The sequence below is a fragment of the Danio rerio genome, chromosome 6, assembly GCF_052040795.2.
Source record: "Danio rerio strain M-AB ecotype USA chromosome 6, GRCz13ab, whole genome shotgun sequence".
Classification (NCBI taxonomy): Eukaryota; Metazoa; Chordata; class Actinopteri; order Cypriniformes; family Danionidae; genus Danio; species Danio rerio.
Window position 1 is genome coordinate 58,247,501 of NC_141026.1, and position 21,058 is coordinate 58,268,558.

Genomic DNA, 21,058 nt, shown 5'->3' on the forward strand with positions numbered 1-21,058 from the left:
AGCATAATTAAAAAATAATAATAACATAAATCACAAAATACAGAAAACTGGCGCGTTGCTATTTTGAGAAACTCTTTATTTCTGAGAGTGTAGGAAACTAGTAAAACAAAATTAGGAATTTATGTAACAGTAAGGGAATACACAATTGAGAGATTGTGGCTGATCTCTAATGATCTCATGCAAAAACTGTATTTAAAATACAACTGATAAAACTGATATGTGGATATCTGATCCAAATCTATGACTCTGCAGCTCTTCTACAAAATGCAAATCTAAAGTGTCTTGTTCGGTTTAATTTGACAGCAGAAGCTGTCAGCAAACACATGGCAAATCTCCCATTGCAGACACAGGTGTAAATCGGGTGGAAAAACACTGTGCTTTATTTACAATAACAGCAACAGATGCACTAGGAGTGTCTTCGCTTTAAATGTTATGAATAATGAATAACTCTGTCTGTATTTAGTGTAGCGTGAATGTTCTCCTATAGTCAATCTGCTGAAGTTAACACACAGACCTCCGTTATCATGCAAAACCATGACATCTGTAAAGATTGCCTTTTATTTAGACTTAATTTAAAGATGACTATCTGCACAGTACTGTTGGCACACATCCAAAATGAAGGATCTTACAAAATATAGACAAGAAACAGCTTGACCTGCTCACTTTACATTCCATACAGAAAAGCGTCAATGTATAATTAGACCTGTTTTGCATTTAATGTTTGTTTTATGCTGTGTTTGCCTATTAAACTGCATAGATGTTGCACAAAAATCTTTCTATCGATCTGTCTGCCTGTCCGTCACTCTGTCTATCATTCAGGCTGTCTGTCTGTCAATGTCTGTCAATCCGTTAGTCTGTCCTTTATTCAATCCGTCTATTTTTTCTGTCTGTCTGACTATTTGTTTATCTGTCTGTCCATCCATTCGTCTGTCTGTCTGTCGATTTGTTAGTCTGTCTGTCTGTCTGTCTGTCTGTCTGTCTATCCATCCATCCATCCATCCATCCATCCATCCATCCATCCATTCATCCATCCATCCATCCATCCATCCGTAAGTTGTTGATCCATTAGTCCATCTGTTCACCCATCTGTTCATCCATCTGTTCATCCATTCATCCATCCATCCACCCGTCCCTCCATCCATCCATCCATCCATCCATCCATCCATCCATCCGTAAGCTGTTGATCCATTAGTCCATCTGTTCATCTATCTGTTCATCCATCTGTTCATCCATCTGTTCATCCATCCATCCACCCGTCCCTCCATCCGTCCGTCCGTCCGTCCGTCCGTCCGTCCGTCCGTCTGTCTGTCTATCTATCTATCTATCTATCTATCTATCTATCTATCTATCTATCTATCTATCTATCTATCTATCTATCTATCTATCTATCTATCTATCTATCTATCTATCCATCCATCCATCCATCCGTAAGTTGTTGATCCATTAGTCCATCTGTTCATCCATCTGTTCATTCATTCATCCATCCATCCATCCATCCATCCACCCGTCCCTCCATCCGTCCGTCCATCCATCCATCCATCCATCCATCCATCCATCCATCCATCCATCCATCCATCCATCCATCCGTAAGTTGTTGATCCATTAGTCCATCTGTTCATCCATCTGTTCATTCATCTGTTCATCCATTCATCCATCCACCCATCCCTCCATCCGTCCATCCATCCATCCGTAAGTTGTTGATCCATTAGTCCATCTGTTCATTCATCTGTTCATCCATTCATCCATCCATCCATCCATCCACCCGTCCCTCCATCCGTCCATCCATCCATCCATCCATCCATCCATCCATCCATCCATCCATCCATCTATCTGTAAGTTTGTTGATCCATCCATCCATCCATCCATCCATCCATCCATCCATCCATCCATCTATCTGTCTATTCATCTGTCTAAATGGAATAATAAATCTGAAATCTTTATGCTATTCTATAAACATATTTCCATATTGTAAATTCCAGTCAACTACAGTCATCAATGCTATCAAATTAAATCTTATAGTAAACTGTGTGCAGTTTAGATCAGACGTTCAGTCAACGGACTGACCCAGATTTATGTCTCACTGCCAAAAAGCAGCTTGTTTTGGCTTGTCGGATGATGAGCAGTTCTGGAGCTGTGAGTTATAGAGATTTAAACAGCTGAAAATCCAGATGTAGGAGAAGTTGACCAGGAGATTACTGAGCTAACTTACTAATCCAGCTACAAGGAACCAGATCCCGTGTTAAAGCACCATGCGAAGGCTGCTCTGGAAACTATGAGTGAGAGATAGAGCCAGATTAAGAAAGACAAAGAGAGAAAGGCTCAGTGCCTTAAGGCGTAGACCAGTCTTTATGGTTCAGCGAAAGGTAAAACTCATTACTCGTTCTGCCATCTCCAACCAGCTGTCTCACATGGCAAAAAAAAAAGGTCTCCAGGCCTTCCGCCCACATACTGATAACACGCAAATTTAGACCTAGTTAAGTGAAAAAAAGGACTAAATTTAGCATGTGCATGTTAGGAACTGCTAGATGTGAACACCTCAATTCAGGTTCACTGATAAAAGTTTCCAGATGAAGAGTTCATTGCTTTAATTACAGCTCTTTAAAGAAATATTCAGCATTTAAGATTTGTCTCAAAGATCCTATAAAATTAAAATAAAGTGTTTTAGGTGTTAGTATCAATACTGTCCAATTTTACGATATCTATAAGCTCCAAAACAGTGTCCAAATTTGCATTTAGAAAATAAAAAAACGTGTATATATATATATATATATATATATATATATATATATATATATATATATATATATATATATATATATATACGTTTTTTATTTTCTAAATGCAAATTTTGACACTGTTTTTATTAGTTTATAAAATATCATATATACATCATATATATATATATATATATATATATATATATATATATATATATATATATATATATATATTTATGATGTATATATGATGTTTTATAAACTAATTTCAAGAGGAGCACATGATATGATTGATCACAGCTGGTAAATAACCATTGCTAATACAATCAGATATCATTGCTAGGCCAATCAGATGAATGCTAGCCTCCAATAAATAAGCCCATTCATCCTACCTTTTTTATTGTCATTTTAAAGAATCCCCCCTTCCACCCCATCTCCCCCTTTCCTCTTTTACCAGGGGGGGGGTTTCTCTGTAGACCTACATGATCTCGGACCTCCTGTCATGCTACATGACCAGGCAGGAGCCCTGGGCCCAAGTTTATCCGAGCTTAGGGTTCTCTCCCAGGACAACATGCCAATTCTGCAAATTATATCAAGCAATAGATACGTGTAAACTCTTGAAACATGTAAGGCTTGTCACTTCCTAAATAGATCAGTGTTTTTTCACCATCAAACCATGACCAATCAAATGCTCTCTAGTATGTGACATGCCCTGCCCCTTCAAGATGCTTTACATTTGATACACTTCAGCTCAACCATTCTCACTGGCAGAGCAGTGATAAAGCAAAACGCTACTGGCTGTTTTTTTTTTTTTTAAAGAGAAAGGAGCTACTTTTTCCTGCCATTTATTCATGTTTCGCTTGAGATTACATGAAACATCCAATAAGAAATGCACGTTATAAAGCACTTCACAGGACCTTTAAAAGAATCATCACACACAAAGAAATTTAGGCATCAGTAGATCACATAAATTTAATAGAATGTTTGTGCTGATGAGCGTTCCAAAAATTATGAATAATCGCCAACATGTATCACAAAAAATCTATTTATTTTTGGGATGGATTATGTTAAAAATGTTACATTTCAGAATATGCTGTAGACAGGTCAACTTAAAACTTTGAAAAAGAGACTTAAGAGTTGAGTGCACAATTATTAGCCCTCCTGTGAAATATGTATTCTTTATCAAATATTTCACAAGTGATAATTAATGGAGCAAGGAATTTTTCACAGCAGTTCTGATAATATTTTTTTTTCTGAAGAAAGTCTTTATTTTATTTCAGCTAGAATAAAAGCTGTTTAAATTTTTTTTGTAAAATATTAATAGCCAGTATATTTTTTATTGTCTACAGAACAAACCACTGTTTAACAATGACTTGCTTAATTACACTAACTTGCCTAATTAACCTTATTTAGCCTTTAAATGTCACTAAGCTGAATACTAGTATCTTGTAGTATCAAATGTGCTGTCATCATTGCAAGGACAAAACTATTATGCTTATATGAAAAAATAAAAGATTAAAAGTTTAACAGGAGAGGAAAGAACTTGAACTGGGGTGCGTTTTCCAAAATCATCATTAGTCAACTAAGGTGGCTATTTCCATCATTACAAACATAGTTTGTTGATTTGCCGTTTCCCAAAATCATCGTTCCAATGAACATTCGCTAACTGTGTCGCAAACTTGAGCGCTCACAACTACACCTCTGGAGCCGTAGTTTGAAACATAGTTCCTGGCTGTGTTCTATTCCCACTTATCCCCACTATACCCTTAGAACATTTCAACATTCAAAGTTGGAATTATTAAAAATTAAAAAGTATTAAAGTCATCTCTCTTAGGTGTAATTTGCTTTCAAACTATTTTTACAGTTCGGTTTTAGCAATCTTCATGTTTACAATTGTGCTCCCTTCGTAGTGCACTTTGAAAACATTGATGTCATTTTGAACACAGCCTCAAACGAAAGCTATAGGTGACCTATTATTTAAAAGCGGAATTTATGTTATGTCTCCAAAGCTTGTGATATCAAAAAGCATACGTTAATTATTTTAATTTATAGTAGGTTATTTATTAAGTATCTGTACTGTATATGACATGGGCCCGCTGGTTGGAACTTTCTGCAGTTGTTTACATATGTTAAATTGTAAAAGTATTATTATTATTATCATTATCATCATAATCATCATCATCATTAATATTATTATTAAAGTATTTTTTCATTTCTAATAAATAATAAATATTACATTTTATTTTATAATAAATAGCCTCATTATTTATTTATTTATATGATTTATATATGATATTAGAATACATGTTAGCTTTTGTAAGTGATATGTTTAAGAACAGAATATATAATGTTCAACTTCTCAATAAAATTAGTAAAGAAAACATAGGCCCTACAGTATGTGCCATTTACATATATTTCAATTAATATGGAAAGCGAGTGCATGTTTTTACCAAATCTATACGGATTATATTTTAAATGTATGTGTGTGTAAAACAATATCATTTTCACAAAGAAGTTATGGATTTTTCTCTAAAGAAGTAGTTACTCCACCCAGTTTAGAGCATCATTATTTTACATTATAACTAACGTGGTTCAAGCGATGGATCTGCGACAGAGAAACTATGCGTTTTGGGAAACACTCGTCACTACATCGTTCTTTTCCCAAACGATGCATCATACTGTGATAGTTCAGCCGCGAGTTAAGTCATTGTTTGGGAAACGCACCCCTGTACGTTCAAAGTAAGAAGCTGAAAAAGTAGATTGAAAAAATTAGATCGATTTAAAAATTGTTGAGTAAAAAAGCAATTGTATTGCATTTATTAATGTCAAATTTACATTTACTAATATATTTTCTAATCAAAAGTTCTATTAGTTAACTTTAGTTATTAAACTGTGAACAAACATGAATCAGTACTGAGCAATTATTATGATTACCCAACATTAACACAATTTAACAAATGATGTAAAAAGTAAATTGCTTATAATTAGTTCATGTTGATTAATGCATTACCTAATGTTAATGAATGAGGCCTTATTGTAACGTATTACTCACTGGAAAGGAGCCATAAATCTACATCAAATTAAAAAGAAACTGCTTCTGAAACACGTGTTAAAAAAAAGAAGACAACAGTCTTCAATCGTTCTCAATTTATTCAGTCTAGAAGATGCAATTTAGATTTATTATGTGCTTAATACAAAATAATTCTCCATAATAGTTCTCATTCAGCCATGCCAGGACACACCATCGTCTCTCGGCTTTCTAATGGGAATTTCTCCGAGAACCGCACAGTTTAAATGCACTCATGTGAAGACCCAAATTAGCAGAGACTTAAAAGTAGGACGCTTTCCTTCAAGCTCTCACAATAAACAAAAACAACAAATAACCACTAAAAAATGTCATCTGGTGCAGTAAACATGCCACACTTTGTCTAAAACCTGGAATGAATCTTCTAGACATTAAGTGTTTCCAGTCTAGAGTGAATCATGGCTCGACCGCACTCATTTCCTGTATGTGTTTATCTGGGGGTGTGTTCGCTGTCCGGGCTTGTTTTTAGCGCAAAACGGCATGGAAAAAAGAGGGAGGACGCATGGAGTAGCTGAAGTTTATTTACAAAAAAATTTAAATAATTCCGTCATCAGTGACATCACGTAAATGGAATGTCAAATAGAACGTTTGCTGAACATTCCCAAAATAATGAAAGTTCATCAAAGTGTTTCACCAAAAGTATCTCATTAAAATAATGAGTGTTTATATTTGAGATATGCACTGTACTGTATTAGAATTGTACATTTTTGGATACGGTGTGGACAGGGTTATATTAATTAACAGCATACAACCATAAAAGTGTTTTTATTTCCTAAAATAAAGTATATTTTAAAAATGTTAGCTTAAGTTATTGCAGCTTGATGTCAAGGAAATATTTTTCCAATTTATTTAGTTTAACTTGATAAGTTAGGGTTAGTTACATAAAGTTACATAAAAGTAGTTACGTAAAATATTACAATAGTTACAGTAAAATTTATAATTTTTACTCTATACTAATTTTATTTTATTTCGTATTTTAGATGTCTGATTAAAAAAAAACATGTTATCAAGTGAAATAAAATGTACAGGCAAACCTTAATTAATTCTTTAATTTAACCTATCAGATGCAATTTAGACGTATTATGGGCTTGATACAAACATTTTTCCAATTGTCTATAATCTCTCATTCATCCCTCATTGAGTTTACCTGAATGCATTAAAATAACTAACAACAAATAACACGTCTATAAAAAATGTATAGAGATATGTCAAATAAAATAAAAATATCAATAATGAATACCACAGTAGTATCTCAATGACACAAAAACATCACTGCATGTAGACTAAAATTGATTTTTATATGTTAATATTTGAGATATATACTGTGCTGTATTAAAATTATAATTTGTTTTGGATAATGTGTATAGGGTTATTTTAGTTACCATATTTTTTTTTAAATGTCAGCAATAGTGATTTCAGCTTGTTGGCAATGAAATGTTTTTTTTTAATTAATTTAGTTTAACATGATGTATAAAATAGTTACATAAAATATATATAATATAAAAGACTTTTGAAATAAAATAAATAATATTAGAATAGCTACTTTATTATATATATATATATATATATATATATATATATATATATATATATATATATATATATATATATATATATATATATATATATATATATATATACACACACACACACAAATAAACATTTTTTTACATTTTCTTTTTGTCAAGCAAACCTTCATTTATTCTCCAATTAGTACCGTCAGATGCAGTTTATAGACTTGATACATAATTTCTCCAATTTGTCCATTAAAAATCCTATTCATACCTCATTTAGTTTATCTGAATGCATTAAAATAATTAAAATTAAAAAACACATCTATAAAAACGTAATAGATATATTTAAAATAAAATAAAAATATCAGCAATTAATAAATAAATACCACAGTAGTATCTCAATGACCCAAAACAAGTGCATGTAGACTAAAATCCCATTCATCCGTCATTTAGTTTACCTAAATGCATTAAAACAACTAACAATAAATAACATGTCCATAAAAACTTAACAGATATACTTAAAATACAATAAAAATATCAATAATGAATAAATAACTACCACAGTAGTATCTCAATGACACAAAAGCAACACTGCATGTAGACTAAAATTAATTGTTATATGTTTATATTTGAGAAATACTGTGCTGTATTAACATTGTTCATTTTTTGGATACAGTGTGAACAGGGTCATATTAGTTAATCCTTTTGTCAAGAGAAAGAAAAACAACGAGCAAACCTTCATTTATTCTCCTTTCAGATGCAATATAGTCTTATTATGGGTTTATTTATACAAAATTTCTCCAGTTTGTCCATAGAAAATCTCATTCATTCATCATATAGTTTGTCTGAATGCATTAAAATAACTAAAAATGAATTACAAATGTATAAAAACTTAATAGATATATTCAAAATCAAACAAAAATATCAATAAATAATAAATAAATAAATGCCACAGTAGAATCTCAATGACACAAAAACAACACTGCATGTGACAAAATTGATTTTTTTTAAATGTCATGTAGACGTTTACATATTGTTTGAGACGGATAGCTTGATTACACACTGAACAATCCCCATAGGTCAATGGTAGAGAAAAACGCTGTTGCCAGTCTTGTGGAGCACCAGAAACAGACCAAATCTGAGATCGGTCAAACCACACTGTCCATGCATAAAATGAGTATAAATGTATTTATAGACTATGTAAAAACACTAATGATGGTGCTTGAGCTGAACTATACTATAGATGCAGGCTGTTTACTCTTTTGTTTCACTGCCATTTTGATGTTGAATCAGGCCACATTCCAGGGTAAAGTTTTCTGGCAGAAGGAGCTTGGTGCTATTGAAATCTGTTCATGCCACCTTGTCAGACAGTTCCCGTCTTTAAATAACAATGAGAGTGAAGGGAAAGAGCAAATCCTTTATTGGATCTGATAGCGGAGGATGAGGGTGATACTGTTGTTTAGTGAAATATATCTTGGCCTGAATTAAGATTCTTTCATCATTTACTGACTCTTGTGTTTTTACAAACCTGTAAAACTTTCTTTGTAATATTAAACAAACAGATGCGGATGTTTTGCAAGCCAGTGAAAAATAGTGAAATAATTGTCATCATCATCATGTTTGTATCATTCATACATTCACTTTCCTTCGGCTTAGTCCTTTATTTATTAGTGGTTGCTACAGCTGAATGAACCGCCAACTATTCCAGCATATGTTTTACACAGCAGATGCCCTTCCAGCCGCAACCCAGTACTGGAAAACACCCATACATTCTCTCATTCAAACCCACACTCATGCACTATGGCCAATTTAGTTAATTCATTTACCCTATAGCGCATGGACTGTGGGGGAAACCGGAGCACCCGAAGAAAACCCTCACCAACACAGGAAGAACATGCAAACTCCACACAGAAATGCCAATTGACCCAGCTGGGACTCGAACCAGTGACCTTCTTGCTGCGAGGAAACAAAAATAAAAAATAATTAAATAAACAAACAATCAATAAAATGAATGAATAAATAAATGTAACAATGTTAGACAATGTACAAACTATTTGCTGTTTGCTATTAAGCTCAATCCCCAATCAATCAATCAATAAATCAATCAATCAATAAGCTGTCAAACAATCAGTTAATCACATAAACAAACAACCAGTTAATCAAACAAACATTAACAGTCAATAAATTAAAAAACAATCATTCAATAAATGAAACAAACCATCAGTCAATCAATCAAACAAACAAATAAACAATCTGTCAATCAAACAAAGACATTTTTAAATATAACAATGTTCGATATTTACATTTAAAATTTACAAACTAGTTGCTGTTTGCTATAAAGATCAATTGATTAATCAACCAACCAATCAATCAATCAAAAAACAAACAAACCAACAATTAGTCAATCAATGAAACAAACAGTCAATCAAACAAACAAGCAAACAACAAATCAGCCAAACAATCAGTCAATCAAACAAGCAAAGAAATTATTAAATGTAACAATGTTTACATTTACATTTAAAATTTACAATCATTTGTTGATTGCTATAAAGCTCAATCAATCAATCAATCAATCAATCAATCAATCAATCAATCAATCAATCAATGAAACAAAGAACAAATCAGCCAATCAAAAAACACAAAAACAATCAATCAAACAAAAACCCAGTCTTCAAATAAACAAACCCACAGTCAATAAATCAATAAAACAAACTACAAATCAACCAACAAAACAAACGAACAAACAAACCAACCAACCAACAATCAATCAATCGATGAAACAAATAACTAATCGAACAAACAAACAATCAAACAAACAAAAAATAATAAACTAAACAAAAACTTAGTCTTCAAATAAATAAACAAACCAACCAACAGTCAATCAATCAATGAAACGAACAACTAATTAACCAACCTAAAACAAACAAATAATCAATTAAACAAAAACTCAGTCTTCAAACAAACAAACAAACAAACTAACAAACAAACAAACAAACAATAAATCAGTCAATTAATTAATAAAACAAACAACAAATCCACCAGCCAAAATAACAATCAATCAAACAAAATCTCAGTCTTTGAACAAACCAACCATCAATCAATCAATGAAACAAACAACAAGTTAACCAACAAAAAAACAAACAAACAATCAATCAATCAGTCAATCGAAACAGTCTTCAAACAAACAACAAAACAAATAAATGTAACAATGTTAGACATTTAGAAAATTTACCAAGTATTCGCTCTTTGATATAAAGCTCAACAATCAATCAATCAATCAATCAATACATACATAATTACTAAGCAAGTAAGCTTGCTAGAAATGAAAAAAAAAAAAAAAAAAACAGTCCACATGGCGGGTTCACTATAATTCAAGTCACTGATTTCAAAGTTGAATTTAAGTTTGAATTTACTCCAATCATGTTGAACCGAATTGAACAAGCTGCAGCTGATTGGTAGATTTTTAGCTGATATGCTTTCAGTGTACAAAAAAGAGCAGCGTGAATTTACATTATTTACATGAATAAAAACAACAAGGGCGCTTGAATCTTTGGGTAAAGCAGTGCTTTTGCAACAAATGCATCAGTGAGTGAACAGACTAAACGTCTGAGGAAGCCGGTATTTGTGGTTCACTGACATTCCCTCAAAGCAAAATGTTTTGAAATATAACTCCCTATCAAATGTGCTGGAATGCAAGTGGAAGGAGAGAAAGGAAATGGAGCAGCTTTATAACCTTCTGTTGTAGGTGTGTGTGTGAACGAGCCTGCATGCACCTGTCCTATCTCCACTTCACACCACTAACTGTTACACACAGGACAGCTGACACATGACAGCAGACAAACAAACAAAAAGAGACGCCACTGGTAAACACACACTGAAGATCAACCGAAGATCAACTGAAGATCGCACTCATGTGGTTCTAAACTTGTACATTTCAGTCTTCTGTCCAACAAAACAAATTACATTATGAAGAATGCATATGAAAGCAGCCAATAGTTATGTTAGTTATGTTTCCAATAGCAATTTACTTATTATTATGGACATTTTGAATATTTTAAAAATGTGAATTCGGATTAACTGAGTAGGATCAAATCTGATAAGAAAACACTAAGATGGAAATTTAACATAAATCACATCAACAGTCATGTGATTTTGTTTTAAAGGGCACCTATGGTGAAAATCATCTTTTGTAAGCTGTTTGGACAGAACTGTGTGTATAGTGTGTCCACGGTCATATTAGAGTGATATAAAGACATTTTTTAATTTCCTGACGTTAAAATATGACCCAAATCCCTTCCGTTTTGAGGTTGACCGCAACGTGATGTAGGAGTACAGTTTCCCCGCCCACCGAAACAGCCACGTCATGACATTAACATGTGATAACTAAAATATGTGTCATGGGACAGCATTAACAGAAATGGTGCTTTATTTGCTAATGTTTTTTGTGAAATTCCAGTTTGTCCATAAAGTTAACTTGCGTTAGTATTCATATCTTATTGCTATGTTTTCATCTAAAGTTCACCTAAAAACATGGAAAGCAATGGCTGTTTTTAATTTACAGAAGAACCTCAAACATGTTTGGAACAAGTGAAGGACGGGGAAATTATGAGAGGATTTTTTTGGGTGCACTTTGGTTTTAATCTGTTCTCAGATTCAAAAGGATATCGCAAAAACGGAAATACTTGTAGTTTCTGCCAACTCGACTCTACACCATAACTTTTCAATCCAGATGGATGGGGCAACCATTACTGCATCCAAAATGGTGAAAAGCCTTGGAGTAACGATTGATGACCAACTAAACTTCTCTGACCACATTTCTAGAACTGCTCGATCGTTTAGATTCGCACTCTATAACATCAGAAAGATTCGACCCTTCTTATCTGAACATGCAGCTCAACTCCTTGTTCAAGCTCTTGTTCTCTCCAAACTGGATTACTGCAACTCTCTACTAGCCGGGCTTCCAGCTAACTCTATCAAGCCTCTTCAACTGCTCCAGAACGCAGCAGCACGAGTGGTCTTCAATGAACCTAAACGAGCACATGTCACTCCGCTGCTAGTCCGTTTGCACTGGCTGCCAGTTGCTGCCAGTTGCTGCTCGCATCAAATTCAAAGCTCTGATGTTTGCCTACAAAGTGACTTCTGGCCTTGCTCCTTCTTATCTGCTCTCACTGCTCTCACTTCTCTCACTTCTTATCTGCTCTCACTTCTGCAGATGTATGTGCCCTCTAGAAACTTGCGTTCTGTGAATAAACGTCGCCTCGTGGTTCCATCCCAAAGAGGGAAGAAATCACTTTCGCGAACGCTCACGCTCAATCTGCCCAGTTGGTGGAATGAACTCCCTAACTGCATCAGAACAGCAGAGTCACTCGCTACTTTCAAGAAACGACTAAAAACTCAACTATTTACTCTCCACTACACTTCCTAATCTGCAATTGCCTCTCTGAATATCACACTAACTGTACCAAAAAAAAAATATATATATAAAAAAATACTAATACTACTAATACTTCCCTTCTTAGACTTTACAGACCTGAAACTTGCCTATAGCACTTATTCATTGTTGCTCTTAGTTGTGTAAATTGCTTCCGTGTCCTCATTTGTAAGTCGCTTTGGATAAAAGCGTCTGCTAAATGACTAAATGTAAATGTAAATGTAAACTGCAATGCGAACACAAGTAATGGGGTATATGCACACAGACTTTTAATTCCAGTCAGCCAGCGCAAGGCTTCCAATTAATTGTCATACAAAATTGCAGCGTTTAATATCTGATTTCTTTAAAAGACACCAATCTTCACAGATTGAGATATGATATAGAGTGGGTAGCAGGCCAAACAAGAAGCACTGCATTAAATAGGCTATTTATACTCCATGATTACTCCATCAGGCCCAAATGTCATTGAAATAGTTGCAGATTTGTTAAATTGTTGCTTGGGGTGTTTACCTGCTATTTGATCATATTGCTATACCCTGGTTGTATTTGTGCCACATAAATAAAGCAAAAGATAAATAGACAGGCCTAAATGATAGAAAATGATCAACTGTACAAGTTATAATAATTTTTAAGCAAAATTAAACAATGGTTCCTGGTTCATTTCGAATCTAACATAATTAGAGGAGAAATAAACAAGAGACAGTAGTTAATTTAAGAGTTTGAGATGTTTTGTCAGTGTTTTAAATTGAGTAAATGTAAGGTGAAGTCTGGTTAGGATATGCAGCCGGCCGGAAGAGCGATATAAACATTAATATAGCAGCACATTTTTTATGACATTGTAACAATAATTAATATTTTTACAGTAGCTACTGTTACGGTTGAGTTTAGGGTTGGGATGGGGGTAGGCATTAAAAAATACAATTTATTGGGTAATTTAATAGATAACGTAAATAGCCTAATACTCGGTACAACTACTGTTTTTATGTTACTGTGACGGTTGGGTTTAGGGTTGGGGTGGAATTGGACGATAATAAAATACAATAAATGGGAAATTTAATAATGGAAACAATTCTCAAAACTTCCGGCCGTAAACTACAACAGCTGACTGCGCCTTTTATGCTGACCCATTAAAAAAGATTCGGGTCACGAGAGTCATTTTTCTCGAATCTACACACTGACTCATCGAAAAGAACCGGTTAACGAGAGTAATTTGCACCTATTTACGTTGGTTGTCAGCAGCTGTTTAAAAAATAGACACCGAATATAAAGCTTTCTATTATAATTTCTATAGTTAATACTAAGAAGAAGAAGAGCGTCATTTGTTCGCGATTTTTGAGCAGGAGAGTCATTTGTTTGCGAGTCATTTGTACTGACCCATTGAATAGAACCGGTTCATGGGAGTCATTTTACTGCGAATCAGAAATGGCGGGTTGTTGATATGACGGTAGTCATGTTCGCAGTTTTTTCAACGAAAAACTACTTAATTACAGCAGATTCGCCTCAAAAACTATTCAACAAAACATAAATAGTAAGTTAATAAAGTCTCACGAGCAAACAAAGAGCTTAATTAGCTGTATGTAAATCACCTTCGTGATCTAACACTTAATTTGAATGAAAAACAGACGTTTCGGTTTTCACCTGTCATTCAGAGAAAAGATGATAGTGTGTGTGTGTCTGGAGGAAGCCTATTATCAGAGTGAGTAAATGATGATTGTCATTTTCGAGTGAACTGTTTTTTTTACTCTGTGCCCTTCAAAGAAATTATGTTGAAAGCTTTTTTCATTCTCCTCATTGAGCAATGGACGCTCACATCAGCTGTCAAACAAATCATTCTCTGCTTTTGTGTGTCACTGTCACTGCAGCTCTGTCTCAAGTTGATCTTTAAGACAGTTACTATGAATATAACAGCTACTGCGGCGAGGAGACCAGAAAATCCGGTTTGGAGAAGTGTGTGTGTGTGCGCGAGAGTCCCTCCCTGTGCATCTTTCTCAGGTATGTGTATTGAGGTAACTTAAAGTAGGCTTTATATTTACACATTCGTACAATCTCTTCTTTATAATATAATATTAGCAAAGTATTCTTTGCAAATTCTAAGTTAGAAATCAGATTAGAAACCAATGACTATCAAAGTAGACCTACATTGTTCAGAGAGTCAAATAAATAGGGCTAATATTGTTTTGAAGTCATGCTACATGTGATTTCAGAACAAATGTGTGTATATAAAATCAACTTTACCTCAGTGTTTGTGTTTTAGGGCTGAGACATTGTCATATGGACAATCAAAAGTCTATAATTTCATATGCTATATTGTTGATGTCATGATGTCGCAGAATACATTGATTATTCTACTATTTTTATATGTATGATTAGAGCATAAAATAGACACCATTAGAGGGATACAGACAGAAACATGAGTAACCGCACCGTGAGAAAGTATAATGTTTACATTTAGCATTTTATTTAGCCTAGCCATGAGCTATGCTGGGCCTGTAATCTTATTATATTTAGTTAGCTATTAATTATTTTAGGCAATCATGTCTCTCAAAGTCCTAAATAAAGTGAGATCTTTTATGAATGAGTAAATTCAGTATTTTAAATTATAAAATAACCCGAAATAGTCATTTACCTGTGGCTGATATAAACTATTCACAGACTGAATTTACAGAAAGATATTGTGATAAATACAGTTATCAGCATGTTAGATGACTTGTATTGTAATATGAGATTCTTGTCATGTCACCTAGCCCTAGTTTGTTTGTGTGTGTGTTCTCTTTATCATAAGTAAATTAGCTCTAGACTCTTTCATGTCTTTATGGCTTCATATTGTGATGGGTGTGAGAAAAAAAAAATCAAACCGTAGAGATTCAGCGAGTGACTCATTCAGAGGCTTCATGGGCTGGGAAGAACACAAGGTGTGCTGCTTGTTGGCAGATGTTTCAGCTTTCAGAGTAGATCAGCTATTGGGAAATCACATTTCTTTTGGGTGGTGGTGAGGAAAGACAGGTTATTATTTATGCTTGCCATTGAAGAGTCGCAGAGACTTTATTCCGCTATTACTTTTATGGCATTTTTCCAAGAACAAAAGATTCTTACTCTGTCTTTTTTTCCAGTACAAACATTGTTAAATTAAGAGACGTTTGCTTGAGAAGCAAAATAACAAGATAATTAATCTTGTTTCCTGTGAAATTAAGACAAACGCTAAACATTAAAGGGATAGTTCACTCACAAAAAGAGAAAGTTTGTGGTTAATTTTCTCACCCTCAGGCCAAGCGTGATGTAAGTGACTTTTCCTTTTGGAGAACATTTGTAGTAGATTTATTAAATGCAAAGAGTCATTGGTTACTGCCACTTTTAAAGTCCTAATTATTATTTTTATTGTTCTTGTTTTTATTAATTATAATATTGAGCAGGTTTTAAACTTTTTTCTTTAAATTGATCACTAGGGGTGTAACGATACACTCAGCTCACGATACAATGTTTATCACGATATAATGTTCACGATTCGATATGTATCAATTTATTTGGAATAAAAATTGAAAATTAAACTGAAATACTAATTTTATTAAAAAAAATTAATTACCAAGTAAACTATTTTTTATGCATTTCTTTTGTTTCAACTTGTTAAACTGAACCTTCTTTAAGAAAATAAATTAAACAGGACTGTCTCTGGAAAATAAAACAATTTAAAAACTTCTAATAAAATATTATTGAAATGATTCAATTCAATTGAATTTAACAGTAAGAGCTTAAGGCTTTGCTTGGTCACTTGCTTTTTTTGTATGTGCAAAAAAAAAAAAATCTACATTTCCAGGTAATCAGCAGTTTTTTAAAATAATCCTGAACTTATGCGTGTCTGTCTGAGAGGTTTTTGTGGATGGCTGTCTTCATGTTGGGCATGATGAGTGACAGGGTGGCCGTCTTTTCATTACACAGGACAGTCGTGGCTCTTTTCAGCTGTTTAGGCAGGTTTACTATTTCTTCGGCGTCGCTAATGTCGGCGCTATCAAGTGTATCATGTTGACGTGCATTTTTGTGTACCTCTGTACTCAAAAGAGTTCATGCTCGTTGTAATCATAATTCTAAAATGCGATATGATTATTTAAATAATGTGCACGCTTTCGCTTTCATTTCCACTGCTGTTCATTCTTCCCACGCGGCTCCTGAAAGATCACTCTGTTCCACAAACTGAAAGTTGTTTACTACTTTATTAGTCACAACCTGCAGGTTCTGTTCACTGAAGCAGACGCGCGCTATCATAGTCCGCCCTCTGTAGTAACAGCTCACGGTCAGCTCACATCATGTGTGATTTTGCGGCCGCCAATACATCATTATATGAAGACAGAATGATATTTTATGGTGAATTGTACCTTATAAATACAGTATGTGACTCTTTCAACACCATTAGAAGGTAAGGTAGGTGAAGACTAAAACTTAGGCTATGTTTGTCTCAGTATGCGTGTCAAAAAGCGGATGAGTCTAAAGCAATGACTGTACCACCGAAATGTTGCCAGATGTCTGATTTTGAGAGGATGGGCCATCCTCTATTTCAGCTCCACTCATCTTGGTCTGCTAACATTACTGCTGCTGCAATCTGAACTCGCGTGCGACAGCAGGTGGAATGTAGCTCACGTGCAAACAGCTCAACTAATAAGAGAAAACGGACGTCGTATCGTAATGAAATCGTCATAACGCCACGATGCATATTGTGACATTTTTGCATCGCAATAAATCGTACAACGATAAATCGTTACACCTCTATTGATCACCAATACCTCATCATGATGATCGGCTGATAAAAGCAGGTCGCACACCAGAAGCGCCATGCAGCACCATGCAATTAAAAATTCTAAGCATAGGTTTCTATCAGGATACACACACCGGCGCCGCAAGACCTCTCCTTTCCTAAGAAAATAAAATTTTTTGCATATAATTTCTTAAACATGTCTCTTATAACAATTTAGTGTGGACATGTCATGGTCAGAAGCAGCTTTACAGAAAATAATAGATAAAACAGTAAAAAAAAATTGGTATGCATTTGGAGTGCATATTTGATGCATAAGAAGTGAAAATGCATTATCCTCGGCTTGTAAATCCGCAGACGAACATTTGTGTTTGGTTCATGTGATCGGCCAGATTAGCGTTTACCGATTGAGTCATAAATTGTGATTATCATCAGAAACCGATCCCTAATAGTTTTGTTTCCTCGTGAGATCAGGCTGATATTTTCAAAAAGGTCGGTTCTGTAATCAGTAGTAAAGCATCCGCAGGTGCTGTCAGATGGAGAAGAATTTACTAGAGATATTGCTTGTCACTCGTACAATTAAGTATGATTTGCTCATTCACCAATGACAATTTTGTTTAGGGGAGGGGTTTGGTGCCACTGCCACGCCTCCTTTTTAAAATCATACATTTTTTACGATAGACCTCAGTGGCAAATTTAGGCATGGGCGATAGCCCTAAAACTTTCCTCTGCGACACACGCAACAACATACAATGTAAAATAGTTACATTTCTTTCGTGAGATCAGGCTGGATTAACTTATTGTGACACTCTCACTCTGTTGCGTCGAGTTTTGAATAGAAACAAAAACTTTCGTCGGAAATGGACTGAGTTATGATATGTTATATACACTATTAAAAGACAGCAGTGTTTTGTGTTAGCGTCCTTAACAGAGGCGGAGGTATGCGGCCTGTGAGAGAGTTATCCAGTCTCCACCTGTCAAGCTGTGACATGTTTTGCTGAATTTGCACAGTGCGTTTAATAAGGCGAGATGCGTAACCCTTTACAGGCAGCATGAGAGTAGCAAAGCCCTTAATTCCACTTAATCAACGTGTGGGATTTACAGAATGAGAGAACGCAAATCTTACCGGATGTTTCCAAAATAAATGGCATTGGGTGAGATGTTAATCAAGGACGGGCTACAGATTTCATTTGACAACACTGTGAAATGTAAAGAAAAATGCTAGTTTTATGCTCTATCCTTTGGTGCTTTTTCAGTTTGTTTTCCTCCGTCATGATCTTTTGGGTTCATTTAAGGGTATTTAGTAAGTAAATGTTGTCTTCATAAAACATTAGTGCACTCATTGACCTCTCAATGTTTGCCTTCTGTCAAGACATGGAACAAAACTAGAGAGATTTCAGCAGCATTTAAAGATGAATGGCATAAAATTTGATGGCAAAATATGCCATTAGACTGATTAAGATTAAGCTGATTAAGTTGCTTCTTGTATCCAAGTCTTTGTATTTTTTGCATTGGTGCTCATACTATTGCTTAAACTAATCAGTGGGATTCTAACTAATTTTACAGTATATGCACCCTAAAAATATTGGGTTGTTGGGTCAAATATGGACAAACGCAACCATTGAGTTAAAAATTGTAACATAAAGTGAATTGAAAAAAATTAATGCAACTTTGGGTTTGTCAATATTTGACCCAACTTCAAGTTAAAACTAACCAGATTTTTTATTTTTTATTTTTTTTGTCGATATTTATTTAACTAGCATTAAAGGCACAGGGAAGAAATAGCTACATTGTATTTAAAGCAGAAAATTCCAATATTCTGAAGGCTATAATAAATAATCTAGTGGGTGTTTTGAGCTGAAACTTTACAGACACACTCTGGAGACAAAAAAGTTTTATCTTAAATCTTGAAAAGGGGTAAAATATGTGCACTTTAATGAAGAAAAAATACTGATTTATTAATACAGTGAAGACTATACAGTGTTATTTTACATTACTAAATTTCTGTATTTAAATGCTGTTTGACTCAAAATAATAAAGAACTGTTTATTTACTTTTGTTTTTACTTGTAACTATTCCTGCAATTGTTTTTTTCTACATGATTCACAACCTTAAAAGTCAACCCTACCTAAATGAACCCTATACCTAAATTAATGATTTTTTTTACAAATTGAGCTACTCAAGCCATCTGGCGAAATTGTTTTCATATCACTATATATATATATATATATATATATATATATATATATATATATATATATATATATATATATATATATATATATATATATATATATATATATATATATATATATATATATATATATATACATACACATATATATACACACACACACACACACATATATATATATATATATATATATATATATATATATATATATATACATATATATATATACATATAGAAAACATATATACATATATATATATATATATATATATATATATACATATATATATATATATATATATATATATATATATATATATATATATATATATATATACATATATATATATATATATATATATATATATATATATATATATATATATATATATATATATATATATATATACATACACATATATACACACACACACATATATATATATATATATATATATATATATATATATATATATATATATATATATACATATATATATATATACATATAGAAAACATATATACATATATATATATATATATATATATATATATATATATATATATATATATATATATATATAGTGCAGCAAAATAAAATATTGTAATGTAAAAGTTTATAATGTATGTATAATGTATAATGTAGAAAGTTTATAATTGAAAGTGTGGATGTGGAACAAAACTAAAACAATAATAATGAAACAATACTGCAGATTTTTGAAAAATAAATAAATAAATAATTTAATTAATTAAAAAACACATATATCATTGGGACACTACTGTAGTGTTTAATTAATCTTCTTAAATACATTTTTCCTTTTTTTTGTTTTGGTTTTCTAACATAAGGATTTCTATAAAGTTTACTGTTCTTCATTTTTTCTGTACTTATGTTTTGAAAGTGTAAACATATTTACCATGAAAGTGAATTTGAGATTAATTATTATTCATGTGATCATGAGAAAGACTTATACAGAAAGTAAATATAACTGATGAACAACATATTGTGCATCTTTAACATTTCAAGTTCAACGTTAGATTTTTCAAATATGCCACAAGAAGTGTAAACATATTTAATGGTGTGATTTTCATAAACATAAAAAGCTAGATATTAAATTAGTCTTAGTTATAAATAAGCATTAAAGCGGTCATTTCCATTACACAATGCATTAAATTAAATAAACCAGCATTAAAAGAGTGTTTTAAGAACCACATACAGTATTTAAGCTGCAGAAAGATCACACCAATGAAAAATATACCAGCTTTAGTAAAGATGTTTTCCAGATGATGCAAACTTTTACAGATGCTTAATCAAACTGCTGCTACTTTTATTTTCACTTCAGTCCGCTGTTTATTTAGCCTGTTTGTTTTAGACATTT

General features: G+C 33.1%; 2 protein-coding genes across 12 annotated transcripts in view; one reads left to right on the forward strand and one right to left on the reverse strand.

Moving 5' to 3' along the window:
• Nucleotides 1-21,058, reverse strand: part of slc12a5a (solute carrier family 12 member 5a) — a 2,560,186-nt gene that overhangs the window by 2,205,107 nt on the left and 334,021 nt on the right. The gene's annotated exons all lie outside the window — the stretch shown is intronic.
• Nucleotides 1-21,058, forward strand: part of LOC137496031 (uncharacterized) — a 159,503-nt gene that overhangs the window by 5,096 nt on the left and 133,349 nt on the right. For 5 of the 11 annotated variants that reach the window (XR_015494359.1, XM_087258272.1, XM_087258273.1 and 2 more), the window contains exons 1-2: nucleotides 14,156-14,443; nucleotides 14,610-14,739. The gene's annotated coding sequence lies outside the window, so the exon portion shown is untranslated. Of the gene's footprint in view, nucleotides 1-14,155; nucleotides 14,444-14,609; nucleotides 14,740-21,058 lie in introns of those variants that run through there. The other 6 variants (XR_015494360.1, XR_015494362.1, XR_015494363.1 and 3 more) reach the window with 3 other exon arrangements.